Here is a 16,148-nt window from a genome sequence, read left to right as displayed (position 1 = left end):
AGCTTTGAGAAAATGAATCAAGTGTGAGGGAGCCAGTTAGGAGACTAAGGCAGTGGCCCAGGTGGAGTGGTTAGGGCCTGATTAGGTGCTGGCATTAGAAATACAAATAAAGATTCAGATAAGACAGAGGTAGGAAAAAGACAACGATTGGATGAGATGTAGGAAGGGCCCTTGGGAGGAAGTCAGTCAAAAGTTGACATCCAAGCAGCTGAAGAAATAGGAATTGTGTGGGCAGAAGCAGGACAGTGAAGGCCAGGGCCTGTCTGGGTTAGTTTGGGACAGTTAGGTTTGAGGTTTGGAAAGTAGAATCACCGAGAATGAGGATCACATAACTGCAGTCAAGGAGGAAGGCAGCCTAAGGCAGATGTCCACTGGGAAGAGGGAGAAATAAGACTGAAAAGGCTTAAGCAAGCAAAGTTTTGGTTTCAGGGCTTAATCCCAGACAATCATAATCCCACCTAGGGGCCACAAAGTAGCCACCTGCAGGCCAAATGCACACCAGGGCTATGCTTTGTTGGGTTCACGGTGTTCTCTTAAATTTTGAATTAGTGCCAACATTAAAAATTTTGGGTACCTCACCAAAAAAATTGCAGATTTGTGGCTTCTCTGACAACAATGGGCCCACATTTTCACGTCGACACTTGGCCAGAGCTGAGTAGTCACTGCCCACCTGGATCCTGCACGAGGATCTTGTTCACCCCAGCCCTACTTGGCCTGTCATTTATGTCACCTGCTCGGCCCTGGCACCCAGTTTGAGCTTGTGGACCCTGCTAATGGCAGTGAGAGTCCCTGGCAGTTCTTAACAAAGCAGATGTCTTGGCAGACACCCTGGGGAAAGTTGCGAGTATGAACTGGAGCAATTCAGTTGAGTCGAGCATTTTTGAGTGTTTACTGTGTGCCAGGCATTGTGCAAGGCAGGCACTGCCGGGCCTGTGATGAATGAGAAGAGCCTGTCTATTGTATAATGGGAACAACCAGGAGCATGGTCTATTAAGTGGCTGTTTCAGAAATTCAGTCACCAGTGAGGGCTTAAGAGTAGACAACGAGAACAGAGACAAAGGTGTGAATACAAAACACATGCTGAAGGAATTTCTGTGACAAATTAACTCTAGGAGATAAAGAAGGAAAAATGTAAACTCTGACTTTGTTCCAGTGGGTATAATGGAGAGGCTGTAAGCAACGGTATTGGATTACTAAAGTGCAGTAAAGGTCCAAAGCTGGGTGGGAGGAGGGCCTGAAATGGAATGAGTGGCCTGTGAAGGAGTTATGCAGGCTGCACCCTTCCTCTTGGCACACCTCTTAAGTAATGGCAGTGCTATCACTGCCTGTGTGTTCAGGAACTGGATTGCTATTTTGTTAACAAATAAAGAAAATGAAGCTCTAGCCCGGTGGCTCAGGTGGCTGAGTGTTGTCCCATGCACCAGAAGGTTGCAGGTTCAATTCCCAGTCAGAGCACATGCCTAGGTTGCAGGCTTGATCCCCGGTCGGAGTATGTATGGGAAGCAAGTGATCAATGTTTCTCTTTCACATCGATGTGTTTCTCTCCCTTTCCCTCTCCCTCCCTCTCTCCCTCCCTCTCTCTCTCCCCCCCCCCTCCTTTCTCTAAAATCAATAAACATATCCTCAGATGAGAATTTAAAAAAAAAAGGAAGGAAGGGGAACTTAAGAAAGAAAATGAAGCAATCTTCATTTAGTCCTGCAGGGTTCCAAGTTGGAACTCGACCTCCAAAGCTGTTTAAATATTATTAAGTAATTGTTTAAATAGTAAGTTGTGAAGCAAGGCTTTGGTAGTGGACCAGGAGCAAATCACCCAGGAAACAGAAACAATCCTATACAGCTCCCTGATGATTCAGGCTTTAGAGCCACACTGAGGTTCTTTAGTTCCCTAAAGGCAAAATGTAGGACTTTTCTTTAAAGAGTCACTGATTAAGGGTTGCTAATAAGGACTTGGCAATGAAACAGTGGCTTCCTTTGCTGCTAAGAAATTTCCTACAAGTGTCCCTAGCCTACACTCATTCTACAATCAGAAAGCCTTATAATGAGGAGGCACTGACAATTTCACTAAGCCATAAATTTGCTAAGCAGAAAATACAAATTATATTTACAGAAGGAAAATTCTTACATTGTGGCTCCAGAAGCAGTCAACTGGATTATTGCAAATGAAAGTTAAAGGTTTTGACTGAATTATATGCCTTGTTTTTCTGCTTGCTTTACCCAGTGGGAGCTTAACCACTCACATTCTAGTGTATAAAATCATCACAGTTTAGTTCCCCTTCAAATCCATCATTCACAGTTGGCCTCTACTCAAGTATACTGAAGGTTTCCTCTCAAGGTCTGCATATGCTTGTGTATGCCCATCCCCAGATTATACACCACCACAAACTGCAGAGGGAGGCCTGATGTGGAATTCATTTGCGCCCAGTCACATAGCAGGGATCAGTTTGGGCTTTGTCTCCGGAATGTGTTCAATGGTCACAATGAAATCACTCATCAGAATCAGGAGTGCTCGGTGGGATTCCCACTCAGAGCCTCAGATACAAGAATTCTCTAAAGGGTGGGACTTCATTATAAACAGGACTAGCCAACTAGTCAGGCATATTCCTTGAAATTCAGCATGTGAGGTCCTAACACAATGAGAAAAGACTTTTAATTACAAGGTATACATCTGGTGTTTGAAAATGATTGAAGAGATGCCACACTCAATCCTTTAAAGGTTAGGACAGAATGAGGTGTGGGCTAGGTAACAGGTGTGCCAGGTTTCCTAAGCACATGTCTTCCCCTTGTCTAACCAGTTCCCCATCCTGGTGAAGCTTTGTCTCAGGGTGTGGCAGGAATCAGGAGACCCAGGTTCATACCCCAGGTAGTGCCAAGTAAGGCTTGTCCATAACTGTTCAGGGGCATCCTTCCTTCATCAATGGATAAAGGATTGGATTGAATGACTTCAAATGTCTCTTCCTTTTCTAAAACTCTGTGATCCTCTAAATGAGCAGAAAAGGGAACTAGAGGTTCACAAGCAGGTACTCAAATGGGAATACTTGTTCTACTAACAGACTGATCAGAGCTGTGAATCACTGCAGGGAAGAACGGCAAAGGTTCATAACCAGGCCTGCCCCCCGTGTCTCTTCCTCTTCTTATACAGACACCAGTCATATTGGACTAGGGCCCCACCCTTATGATCTCATTTAACTTTAATTACCGTTTTAGGCCCTATCTCCAGTCACATTCTAAGGTACTGGGGGTTAGGGCTTCAGCATATGAATTTTGAGGGGACACAATTTAGTCCATAACCAGTATTTGCCCTCCCAAAGTTATAAACATAGATAGCCCCCATGTGTTCCAAATTTCCTGTTCTTTACCAGGTTCTCTCCCCATCTTCCTGCCCTAGTGTAGCACTTTTACAATGCAAATCACAGGGATGACTAGCTGGACCTACTTTCCTTCTTCATTGCCATTCATATTTGTTGGATTACACAGGCTTTTAAGGTTGGAAATTAAAAAGCAACTAATTGGCTTCAGGCTTCATCTGGGCAGCTTCTAGCAATTTACCCTCACCTATCCCATTTACCAAATCTTCAGGGTCAACAAGGAGTTATGTAGTAGGTGGTAGGGCAGGGAAAGGTGAAAGAAAAAGAAATGTGCATCTCTACCCAGAAATGTTTCATCATGGGTATGTCTCCATTCCACATAAGACATTTCCTGTGTTACAACATCTGGTATTAATAAGCCTAGACACAAGCGAGATGGAAGAGAAACTGTTCTGAAAGGACTCATTTTTATGTTGTCTGGCAGGACACCAGCCACAGGCTCTTACACACAGACAGACCCATGAGCCCTAGTTGACACTGCAAGCACTTCAGCTCCAGATGTACTGTTTATACATTTGTTCAGTCAGGTTAAAAAAAAAAAAAAAAGCCCAAATCTTAAACTAAAACTACCAGCTCTCCCCTTGATGAATTTTGGTTTTTCAGATGTAGCCACAAGCAACCCTCTCCAATCCACATATTTATTCAAAAAATATTTATTGAGTGCATTCCATGTACCAGAATTGGAGATACAATGGTGATGGCCATGAGCCTGCAGTCCAGTGAAGGAGACAAATTCTAATAAATAGTACTTACTTCACCTCTCTGTTAAAGGTGGGCACCTTAAATACGTGGTAAAGTGTGATTAGCTCCACTGTACAATGAAGGAGCAAAGCACAAAGAAGTTCAAAAGCCAAGGTCATACTGCTAGTCAATGGAAGTGTCCAGACCAGACCCATGTCACCTAACCCCCTGAGCAGTGCCCTTTCCACTACCAGGGAATCTTAACTTGGGGCCCATGAACTTGGATGGGGGGAAAAGAACCTTTACATCTTTATTTTTCACTAATCTCTAACTAAAATTTAACACTTTCTTCAGTTTTATATATATATATATATATATATATATATATGTGTGTGTGTGTGTGTGTACACACACACACACACACATATTATACACACACCCCAATTATGTATATATACCCAACAAACCACAGCAATTATTAGCTATGCCTATGACTTTGCAGTAGAAATCACAGGTATTTTCTTATATTACAGGTGTTGCCTATATCTTGAAATACTGTTTATGCTCATAACTACTTAAAAATTATGGTAGCTATTAGATCCACTGCTACATCTTATTTAATGAATTATTTTAAAGGCATATATATTACTACATAATAAATTCTTTTAATATTGCCTTTACAATTCTGTCTTTTGCTTTATACCTTTAAAAGCATTGTCCTAAGAAGGGGTCCTTCGTCTTCCCAGACATGCCAAAGGGGTACACGGCACAAAAATGGGTCAGAACCCAGCTTATAGCAATGGGCAGCCCATACAAATCCAGCGCCTCTGCTCACTGTGTCTTTGAGCAAGAAGGTGTGGGGGGTTTTATAATTGAGAGAGACGTAAACAGGAAAGAAAAGCCGCAACTCCTCCAGAGGCCCTCTCTCTCCTTTGCACCCACTCAGTTGCGCACTTGCCCTAACTGCTGGGGCAGCTGCCGCCCACTCAGGGAGCGCCATCCGTCCCACGCGCCGTGTCGGCGGGTAAGTGTGTCCCTGCTGTGGGCAAGCGGGCAGGCGGGCTGACGTCAACCTCTGGCCCGCTGAGGCAGGGCACCCACCGCGCCGCCAGGTGCTGAGGGACCCAGCCAAGAGGCGGCAGGTGCCCGAAACCCCCACACCCCACGACGGGACTCCGGCTTGTACCCGCCCCTAGCCGCGCAAGCCCTCCGAGCCCCAGGGCCCGACTCCCCCAGAAAAGAGCGCGAGCCCCAAGACCCGGGCTCCCGGCAGCAGAGAGCTGCGCGGACCGGGCGGGGAAGAAAAGTGTGAAGCGCGATGAAACGCGGAGCACAGGTCCGCGGAGCCCCAGCTGCGAGAGCGGAGTCGGGCCCGCAACCAGCCTCGGGGGTGCTTTCCGTCCCCGCCGGGCCCCCCGCCCCCGGCCCAGCGCCGGAGATCGGAGCCGGCGCCTCTTACCGGCGGCGAGCGGAGCCTCCGGCCACAGCGTCGGCGCTGCGAAAGCTGCGGCTCCCCGCCCGGGCTCGTGGCCTGGCCCCCGGCCCCGCCCGCTCGCCCGCCCGGCCCCCGGGGCGGAGGCTGGAGGCGGGGAGAACGAGGTTCCCCGCAGGAAAGGTGCCGAAAGGTCCCGCCGCTGCCCCGCCCGGCCCCGCAGCCCCGGCCCCGAGACCCAGCGCAGCCTGCGCCCGGGCTTTGTGAGCGCACAGAGACGGGCAGAGGCGCCGCCCGCGGGCACACTCGCCCGGCCCCGGCCGCGCCCGGAGCGCCGCCCCGCGCCCTTGGCGGGACCGCAGAGGGCGCGGAGAACACCTGTCGCTTCCCACCGCGCCCTCCGGGAGGCCCCGCGCTGGGCAACTGGGAGGGGCAAAGGGGAGGCGGGCCGTGGGAAGAGGCCCTGCTGTTTGTGTCGGGGCCTCCACGGCGTCCCGCGCTCCTCGCCTGTTCCCACGACCGCTCAGGGAGACCGCGGTGCCCACACGTCACAGATTAGACGGCCGGGGCTCTGCGAAGCGCGACGACTCGCCTTGGCAAGCGCGGGGTAAGGCCGGGTCCGGTGACTTTCAGCCGCTGCCCTTCATAGTGCTGCGTCCTACTTTCCTGGCTGGACTTGCAACTGGCTGCTCTTTCCAGAGGGTACAAAGTGTAAGTGGTTCTCCACAATATCAGATCCAACAGCCCCTTTTAATAATAAATACAGGGTGCCCCAAAAATCTTACTGCAACTTCGGATATGTTACAAGCTTTCCCCCAAAAAAGGCCTTGAAAGTATAATTATTTACATTCTTTTACATTTATTTTGTTTTGTGACATTTGAATAATTTTTTTAAAAATTTGTTACATTCAGCATTTTCTATCTTCAGTCAAAGGAACTAATTGCATCTATGATAAAATCACTATGAACACTCTAGCTACAAGTGCAGACTGTAGATTTTCACTGGCTACTCAGTTCCACCTACAGCACTGCTTCTGTTACATGATTTTCTGAAATGGAGAACTCTGGGAAAGCAGCTCTGAACAGAAAAAGGAACCCTCATTCACTGCTGGTGGGGATGTAAACAGGTACAGCCACTATGGAAAACAGTATGGAGGTTCCTCAAAGAATTAGCAATAGAGTTACCATATGACCCAGCAACCCCCTCTTCTTTTCTGGATATCTACTGGACAAATTTGAAGTTTTATTCACAAAGATATATGGCCAAGGCATGGAAACAACCAGTGTCCTTCAATAGAGGACTGGATAAAGAAGATGTGGTGCTTGTATACAATGGAATTCTACTCAGTCATAAGAAAAGATGAAATACTGCCATTTGTGACAACATGAATGGATCTTGAGAATATTAAGCTAAGTGAAGTAAGTCAGGAAAAGTCAAGAATCATATGATTTCACTCATATGTGGAATATAAAACTGAAACTTATAGACACAGACAACAGTATGGTGGTTACCAGAGGGAAAGGGGATGGGGGGGGGGGTAAAGGGTAAAGAGGATTATATACATGGTGATGGAAGGAGACCTGACTTTGGGTGGTGAACACACAATGCAATATACAGATGATGTATCACAGAATTGCACACTTGAAACCTATATCATTTTATTAACCAACGTCACCCTAATCAATTTAATTTTAAAATTTTCTTAAAATAGCAAAAAATATATATGAAATTATGGTAGAAAAAAAGCAACTCTGAACAAAATAAGTATAATCTTCATTTTTCCAATAGATGAATTCCTGGAAATTTCACCCTTATGCAAAATTGCATATATGTAATTATCTCAGCAAGAATGCAATTTATTTTACAAAAATATATATATTTTTTCATACTTGAATGTTGTGGCCAGAGGTGGAGACACCAGGAATCATGCAGGACTCATGACGATTGTTGTGTGGCACTGTCCACACCGGACAGGATGTTGGCATCCCTGGCTCCCACCATCTAAACGCCAACAGATTATGTTCCAATCATCTTAACAATAAAAAATGCCCCACCCCGCATCCCGGTCGTACAACCCTCCCCATCCCGGTTAAGAAGCCCTGGCTTACATGGGAAGACTGCAGGCAGGAGAATCACAGGAGACATGCGGCTTGCTGGATGGTTTGAAGTTGGTGGGGATGGAAGCAGATTCAGTTAAGAAACATGCCCTGAGCAGATCTCATATGTATTCATTCTATTACCTCACCTAAGACCCCTCCTTCTCCTTTGAAGAGCAGGGACTGCAACATCAGCCAGCCTCCAAGGGAGTTGACTCTCTCACTCATGCAGTGTTCTTTCATCTGATGGACATTCCCTGAGTCCCTGCCTGCTATGTATCAAGCAAGCCCTGTGCCTGCTACATGGTCATATACTGCTGACAAAATCAGACTTGGTCCCTACCCATGAAGGGCTTGCAAAGTTGTAAAAGTGTGCATGGGGAGACGGGAAACTAGGAGAAAGAATGGGAAGAGGGAGTGATGGGAGGAGTTGGCATGAAGAGGAACACACCCCAATTCAACAACATCCTAGAGAATGAAAAGCAAGCCAGCAGAGCTCTGGGCAGATGCACAGGCTAGTGAGCAAGAAGGCTCGGCAACAGGAATTGGGCGAGAATAGGGAATGAAACAGAGAAAGCGGCCCTCTGAAAAACAGAAGGGCAGGTCCAGGAGGAAAAGCATGGCAAAGAAGCTGTTCCTGCAGGCATGCAACTTTTTTTTTAAGATTCTTTATTGATTTTTGAGAGAGAGGAAGGGAAAGGGAGAGAGAGAAACATCGGTGTGAGAAAGAAACATAAATCGGCTGCCTCCTGCATACCCCCCACTTGGGATCAAGTCCTCAACCCAGGCATGTGCCCTGACGGGGAACTGAAATGGCAACCCTTCAGTGCACAGGGATGGTGCCCAACCAACTGAGCCACACAGCCAGGGCAGGTACACAACTTTAAATAGGACCCTATTTTGCCAAATCAGCAAGCCCCATCCCTATCCCTTCCCTGTAGCAAATTCTTCCCTGGGTAGGTAGAGGCGCAGCTCACCCCCGAGCCCTAGCAAACCCTCCCTAGCTCAGAGCAGCCCAGCCAAAGTGACACCAGCTTCTAAGGAGCTGCTGTGAGGCTTGTGGGGGAGCTGGAGATGGGTTCCTTCTACAGAGACCAAGCAGCACACAGTGTTCCTGCCAGACCACCAAGCAGTCCCAGAACCTCAGAGGGGGTGGGCAGACAGAGCAGTATTATGCCAGGTTTTTTCAAAGCAGTCCCCACACCTCCCAAATGTGCCATTTTTCCCACAGCCATCCTACACATCAAATAATAACAAAAATCGCTATTGGGCTATAGAGTAGCTAGAGTTTCCTCATCTGTTGCATACAAGTTGGTTTTTAGACAAGAAGCACTAATGTACAGTGGTACCTCAGTTTTCGAACGTCTCCTTTGACAAACATTTCCATTTACAAATGCCATAAACCCAGAAGTGCGTGCTTCGGCTTGAACATGCCTTGGAAGTCGAACATGCCCCATGGCTTCCACCGAGGGCAGGATCCTGAGGCCCAGCTGTTGGCTGTGGATCCCTCAGTTTTCAAATGTTTCAGAACTCGAACGGTCTTCCGGAAAGGATTGCATTCGAAAACCGAGGGACGACTGTATATGGAGGTGCTTCACAAACTACAAAGGCTCTATATCAATCAGGGTTCTTGGCTGCAAGCAATAAATCAGCTCTGGATAACTTATATAGAAAAGAGACATTAAAGGCTCCCAGGGGTTCATTGAACCATCAAAATGATGGAGCAATGATGGCAGGAAAAGTGGAAAGAAATCAGAACAGCTCTGCAGAATCCAAAAGCAGAAAACACAACATCATCTTTTAGCAGAAGCCTGGCCACCTGCAGAATATTCCCATTGCCTTCACAAATGACTCTTGAAGGAGCAACAAAAATATAAAGGGAGTGAGAATTCAGGTCTTCAGTGGGAGTGTCCATTGACCAAACCTATGCCAAAGGCCAGCATCATGGCCGTCATATCAGGGAGAGAACATACTGGGTCCCTCTGACTTCCACCAGGACGCCTGTGATGCTATTCCCTCCAATGGGGAAAAGGGTGGAATATCAGGCAGCTAAAACAAAAGCAAGATGTCTACTGTACACTGCAAAACTATAAGAACTTACTTTATATATAGTCTTCTACATGCACAAGCAAGGTAATATAATAACGAAAACTCTCAGTCCTACAGCAACAAAGAGCTCTGCTAAACACATGTATAAATATTAAGTGTGCCGAAAAGAGAGGGTGTGGCAGCCAGGCTCAGACTCTCCATCCAGAGGGGTCTCCTAGGAAGCAGGAAAAATCCTGAATCTGTAATCAAGTCTTTTTTCAGAAACTTAGTCTCAAACTTTTTGCCTAAATTTCCTCATCTATAAAAGAGATAAAATCTGTCCTCCTACCCCAAGGATGTGCTGGAAGAATAAACACTATGTCTTTCGGGCCACGAATACCTCAGAATATGTGTGGAATGATGAAGACCAAAGGTTATCTTTGTGTTGTACACTACCACTCTCAAAGAGAAAGTATTAACAGGCCTCAGTTAACTGCATCAGGAAAATGGGCATTTTTTTGGTAAGTACCTACCTCATAGGATCCTTATGAAAATTAAGTGAGTTAATACAAATTGATTGGTACTATACCTGGCATTGAGTAAGTACTCAGTAAATGGCAGGTAATAAGTGGTCATTACTAAAGTAACTACAGAATTATAGTTATTGTTGTTATCTAATGTTCAGGCAGCTGTTATACTAGATACTGAAGAGAAAGAAGTTCAACAAGTCTGCCAGACAAATGGAACAGTATGAATACTGGACCTGGTATATGAATATTTCATCCAGTTTCTCAAAGATGGGAGCTGAGATGTGAAAAGCTAACTACTTCCTGTACAGGCAGATGTACTGCACCGCAAAGTGCCCCTTAGACATAAAACTGAACCTGAGAGTGGGAGCAATACTCCCGAGATGAAGCAAAAAGGGAGGGAGGACCCAATGTATCCTCCAGGGCAAATAAATGCTGCAGGTGTTCCTGGTGGTGCAAATGCACCACAAGGCTGTCCTGGGAAATGCTCCTGCCCAGAAGCCCAGCTATGCAACTTCATAGCCTCCCCGCGCCCCCTTCTGGATAGACTTTTCCTGTGTTTTCAAAACATGAATAGAAAAGAGACAAATGAACTAGTAGAACTGCCACCTGCTCCAGGGGTCAGGAAGGCCTTAAATCCCCACATTGTCCCCAACTCCTGAGTTTTTCATTGAATACTAACCCTTCAGGTGTTTATCAAGTGTGTTATAAATTTACTGGATTTTTAACAGTCTTTCGAGGCAGTCTGTTTTAGCTCATTTTTGGTGCTTATTTCCTATCGAGGAACCATGCTGTTGAACCCAACACACTTTTACTGGGTGAAAGACATAGTGCTAAGCCCTGGGAACAAGAAGATGGACAAGACATACCTGCCCTCAGTGGGTTTATACTGTTCTTGGAGAGACAGTTTGTCACATTATACATCACTTTATTAAAGGGAGTAATAAGTTCCCGGCTGGTGTGTCTCAGTGGTTGAAAGTCTACCCATGAACCTGGAGGTCACAGTTTGATTCGCAGTCAGGGCACATTGCCCAGGTTTCAGGCTAGATCCCCAGTAGGAGGCACATAGGAGGCAGCCGATCTATGACTCTCTCTCATCACTGATGCTTCTATCTCTCTCTCCCTCTCCCTTCCTCTCTCTGAAATCAATAAAAACATATTTTTAAAAAAATAAAATAAAGGGAGTAATAAGAAAAGGAACATAAAATACCAAAGGAACAGAGATTGGGAATGATGGGGCTTGCTGCTAGGATAAAGCAAGTGTGGGAAGGAGTATCTTGAAGGAGCCAACACTGACAAAGAACCAACCATCAGCCCTTCCCACCCAGCTCTTGTTCTGGGTGGTGCAGTACAAAATGGGACCAAGGATCCCAAGGTCATGACCTACTCCCACACCCCCTCCACTTGGATGCTCTGCTCTATGGGACTCCATACCTGTGAATCCAGATAGAAATGTTGGCAGAGGTTCTGCGGGCAGGAAAAGCAGAAAATACTCATTTACAGTCGGCCTCATGGTTATGTGACTCTCCTACCTCCTGTCCTTATAGAGTCTGAAAGAGCTGGACTTCTTAGATAATCAAGAGAATATCACTCTGATCCATTACACTGTTGATATAAAGCTGATTGGACAGGATGAGTAAGGGGGCTAGTATACTACAGGTCTAAGTAAAATGCATGCACTATAGATGATGGGAATTCAACCCTATGAAGAGTCAGAAACAGGCCATTTCATTTACTATCAAGACCTCTGAAATTTTTCTGTTTGCCAGTTGACTCTTCTTTAGCTTTTCCCTGGACTTTTCCTTTTGAAATTCATAAAGGATTGAGCCTGATAAGGTTAAGCAGGCAGAAAATACCCAGACTTTAGAATTACCCGGCCCTTCCAAGACAGGTAGAAGAATGGCTCATTTTGTGACTTGTGAGAGCATAAAAACCACCTCTCATGGCACATATCCTGAAGTGGGTCTTTTGATCTTATATAATAGTCTTTCCAGAATGCCCACTTCCCTCAGCCTCTTTATTCCTTCCTGTACTGTTATCGGAGTGAAGAGAAGGAAGGTTGGGGGGAAGCATCCTAAACTGCAGAGCAGAGCTTCAGCAAAGCCAAAGGGGAGTCCTTGAGCCAAGGTGGCCAGTTGGAAAAGTCCTGTGTCTCCCAGGAGGGGGCCACTGGCTAGGAGCAGCCTGTAGAAAGCATGCCTCAGTGCAAACGCATACATATCTCAGAGCACCACTGCCAAGCCCTTGGTCAATTACGGTCCCTGTAGTTAGAGGAGTGTGAGACACATTCTCATTACCACGACAGGAGCTCAGAACAAAGTATAAAATTAAAACAGCCTTGCAGGAAGATCAAAGAGTTCTGGGCTGTTATAAGACAACCTGTGTATAGCACCTGGCATGAAACAGATGCTCGACAGAACTGGGGCTCTGGATTTTAGGCTTGGAAATGAGCTAGAAGTAGCTCTGGGATTAGAAACCAGCCAGAGATGAGAATACTCTAAGCAATTGGACAAAACAAGGCGAAAAAAACAGCAAGCGATGAGAACAGGTGTGTGTGGCTGATAGCAGGGCTGCATCTGGGTGCTGGTCACTGCTATTTCCCTCCTTGAATTCCTGGATTAGCAGGCATGGAAATAAACTCCTAAAGTAGCATCCTTATTAAATTAGATAATGCATATTAAAACACTTTGAAAAATAAAACATGCCAGAGAAATCTAAAAGACAACAATAATGTTAGATGCTTATAGTTGTAATAAATAGAGGTTTGTTAAGGTTATCTCATAAATGGAGCAAGGAGAGGATGGAAGGATGGTATTGTGAAATATTTGTGGAAAACAGGAATCTTAGTCCAGTAATTAAATCCCATAGGAACCTAAGAAAAGCCCACCACCCAGGTGGCAAAGAGCCTTATAGAAGAAAATTGCTCAGGAACTAGCATCTTGGGGGTCCTGATGACTTTGTCTCCTTTCAGAAGCAGAAGTTCATGGATCCCTACTCCTGCCCACAACACTCAGGTTCTCTATTTGCTTCTGTGTGTTTTCTCACTTCTCCTTCAGTTACTAAAGGGCTGATTCTCTCTGAGTGAGTATTCTAATACCTCTTCCCAAGACAGTACTTAACTAAGCCACTGAGATTCCCTACAGTCCCCATGCAGGCAGAGTTTTTCCTGCCAGGCTAATTTTTCACCAATTAGACCGTAGATTGACTTCCCTGGGCCAGGTGCTCAACCCACATCCTACCAGCTAAGACCTAATGTGAATAAAAACAACTCCGGGGCCTTTGCCCTCGGCAGAATCTTTGGCCTGCAATATTTTTCTTAGACCATGGCCAATGATAGATGGCATGGTTGGAGAAGAAAAATAAATGAATGAAAGTAAAAAACCACAAGCCCAACATCAAACAGACTCAAAACGTTAGGAAAGTGTAGTTTTAAACCTTATCAAATGTTCCACACAAATCACTTTCAAACATATCACTGTTTAAACCAAAGTTCAGACCATACAGAAAATCCTGACTTACCTAAAAAACGATATATAGTAGTTGAAGACGTCTAGACCAAACTACATCAAACTAATGAAGACAATACCAGAATCTGTAGAACTGGGGGGACAGAGTACCACCAGATGGCAGCGCTGTCCCGTCTATGCTTTATCAGGTTGTGTGCTCAGCTGCTGAGCTTCCTCTACAACTACACAACTCTTCCTTGACGCTACTGTATTTTAGAGGCCTGAACAGCACCTAGTTGATAGCGGTGTAAATCTAAACAGTAGGTGTGGCATCTATTTTTCTACAGTCCAGTATTAGCATTATTTCTGAGCTCACTTGATTCCCAAGATCTTGAGACTGGCTATCATTATTTTTTTAGTCGAACTGAATATGTCATTAGGCAAGGAAGCAGCGGCTTGGACTGTCCAACAATTACAAGCTCCCAAGCCATGTTTGAATTGCAGGAATTTAATCTTTTTATTATAGTATTCCTTATCTAGCATTTGTGTAATCACTTTTTTATTATAACTATTTTTAATATCTGTAGATCTCTCACCTATTATTTAATTTGACCTCAACTATGATGGTTAATTTTTTGTGGCAACTTGGCTAGACCATGGTACCTATATATTTGGTCAAATACCACTCTAAACTTCTTTTTCAGATGAGACTAACATTTAAATCAGTAGAATTTCAGTAAAGATTACCCTCCACAATGTGGATAGACCTCAATCAATTAGTTGAAAGCCTGAATAGAAAAAGCCCAAGGTCGCTGAGGAAGAAGGAATTCTGCCTCCAGACTGCCTGTGAACTCAAGGGGGCACATCAACTCTTCCCTGGGTCACCAACCTGCCAGCCTGCCCTAAAGATTCTGAAATTGTCAGCCCCCACAATCAGGTGAGCCAATTGCTTAATCAATCTTTTCTCTCTCTCCCCCCACCCCTCCCTCCCTCCCTCCCTCTCCCTCCCTCCCTCCCTCTCTCTCTCTCTCACACACACACACCCTACTGGTTCTGCTTCTCTGGAGAACCCTGATTAACGCACCAACAAGAGGCCAGGCACTGCTGCATTGTGGAATAACAAGATGATTAAGAAACAGCTTGATCTTGAGAGACATGTGAGCACACTACTGTAAATGCTAAGGCAAACGTAGTATTAAGTACTATGAGAACACAAGAAAAAGAACTTTGGGAGGTGGTTTGGAAAACCTAAGTGACAACTGAGTTGTAAAAAAATGCATACGTGTCCAACAGGAAGACATTACAGGATAAAGGGTCCTAATCAGTGGGAACCCTGTGAGGAAAAACACACATGCACAAAGGGGCAAAATAAGCACCCACCCACCCCCACGTGGATGTGGCTTCGGGATGCTGCTGTATAACATCCAACATTTCTTAAGCTCTTATTGTTTTTTAAGGGCTTTTATATGGCTATCATAACACCTCAAAACCTCATGAAGCCAGAAACACTTACCCCAACTTTATGGTTTAGGAAACCTAAGTACACAGGGTTTAAGCAAGTCCGAGGCCCCAGTCACACAGGAATATAAACCCGCAGTCTGGCTTCAGAGTCCAGTCCTAACCACATTACTAGGGCCGAATATCCTCTACAGATTTTAAACTTGATGATCGAAGCAGAGGCCAGGAAGCTTCAAGTCTATGTCCATGTTTGCGTTGCCTAGTACTCCCTGCACAGTGCTCACTGCAGTTTTGACAGTCTTCTCCAAAGTCCTAACGAAAGCAGGCCTAGCCCAGGAGAGCGGCACCCACACGCGCTCAGTTATTTTCAGCCCCATCCTTAGCCAGGCTGGAGCACTGCAGGCCTCCTGAAGCACATTAGGAATGCATTTCTGATCTAAACCAGAATGAAGTGACAGTAGGGGACAATCTTATCCTAAAAATAGGTGAATTTCATTAATTATTCTTTACGTGCCTATAAACCTCCCTTATTCGTGGTAAGCAAAAGATACACTACCTTTCCCTTCTACTTCAGTCTTGCCTTTCCTTTTCTCTTTCTCAGTTGCCACCCCCATTCCACCCCAAATTTTACCTCTCCCCTCTTGGACTGCCCTGCCTGCACTGTGTATCTTTGGAATTTCTGTTTCCCATGTTTTTTAAACTAGTCATAACTGTCTCCCTTGACTTCTTCATTCTCATAGGCTCTGAAAATAAACTTAGTCCCACCCAAATGGCCTCATGCACACGAAAGAGCCAAAACAGTACGAATAAGCTAGCAACAGAATAAATCTTAAACATCTGACCAATCAGGACAAAAATAATACCTGAACAAATATACAATACAGAAACTATCTTCTCCAAATGGGAAAACTTAGAAACTAAGTAAGTTTTTAAAATATGTGCATGGTCCAGTTTGGAGGTTTAATCACTGAGTCACTGCTTTGGAGAAAATCATATATATGTGTGAATCTAATAAAAACTAGCCCCAATCCTGGAAAACACATATATACAAAATTCTATGAAATATTTATGAAAGTTCATGTCCCCTCCAAAGGCCATCCTCAGAAGTCCCTCC

The 16,148-nt window shown here is 45.2% G+C and overlaps 1 protein-coding gene across 3 annotated transcripts in view; it reads right to left on the bottom strand.

Annotated features, from left to right (window-relative positions):
* SQOR (sulfide quinone oxidoreductase) overlaps positions 1-16,148 on the bottom strand; it is a 58,095-nt gene that overhangs the window by 38,943 nt on the left and 3,004 nt on the right. Inside the window, exon 1 of one of the 3 annotated variants that reach the window (XM_081160064.1) lies at positions 5,506-5,741. The exons of 1 other annotated variant lie outside the window; for it this stretch is intronic. The gene's annotated coding sequence lies outside the window, so the exon portion shown is untranslated. Of the gene's footprint in view, positions 1-5,505; positions 5,742-16,148 lie in introns of those variants that run through there. One more of the 3 variants, XM_081160063.1, reaches the window with a different exon arrangement.

This window comes from Miniopterus schreibersii (genome assembly GCF_964146895.1).
Source record: "Miniopterus schreibersii genome assembly, chromosome: 1".
Lineage (NCBI taxonomy): Eukaryota > Metazoa > Chordata > Mammalia > Chiroptera > Miniopteridae > Miniopterus > Miniopterus schreibersii.
The sequence above is the reverse complement of the archived record's forward strand: the minus strand, read 5'-3'. Positions and strand labels throughout refer to the sequence as shown.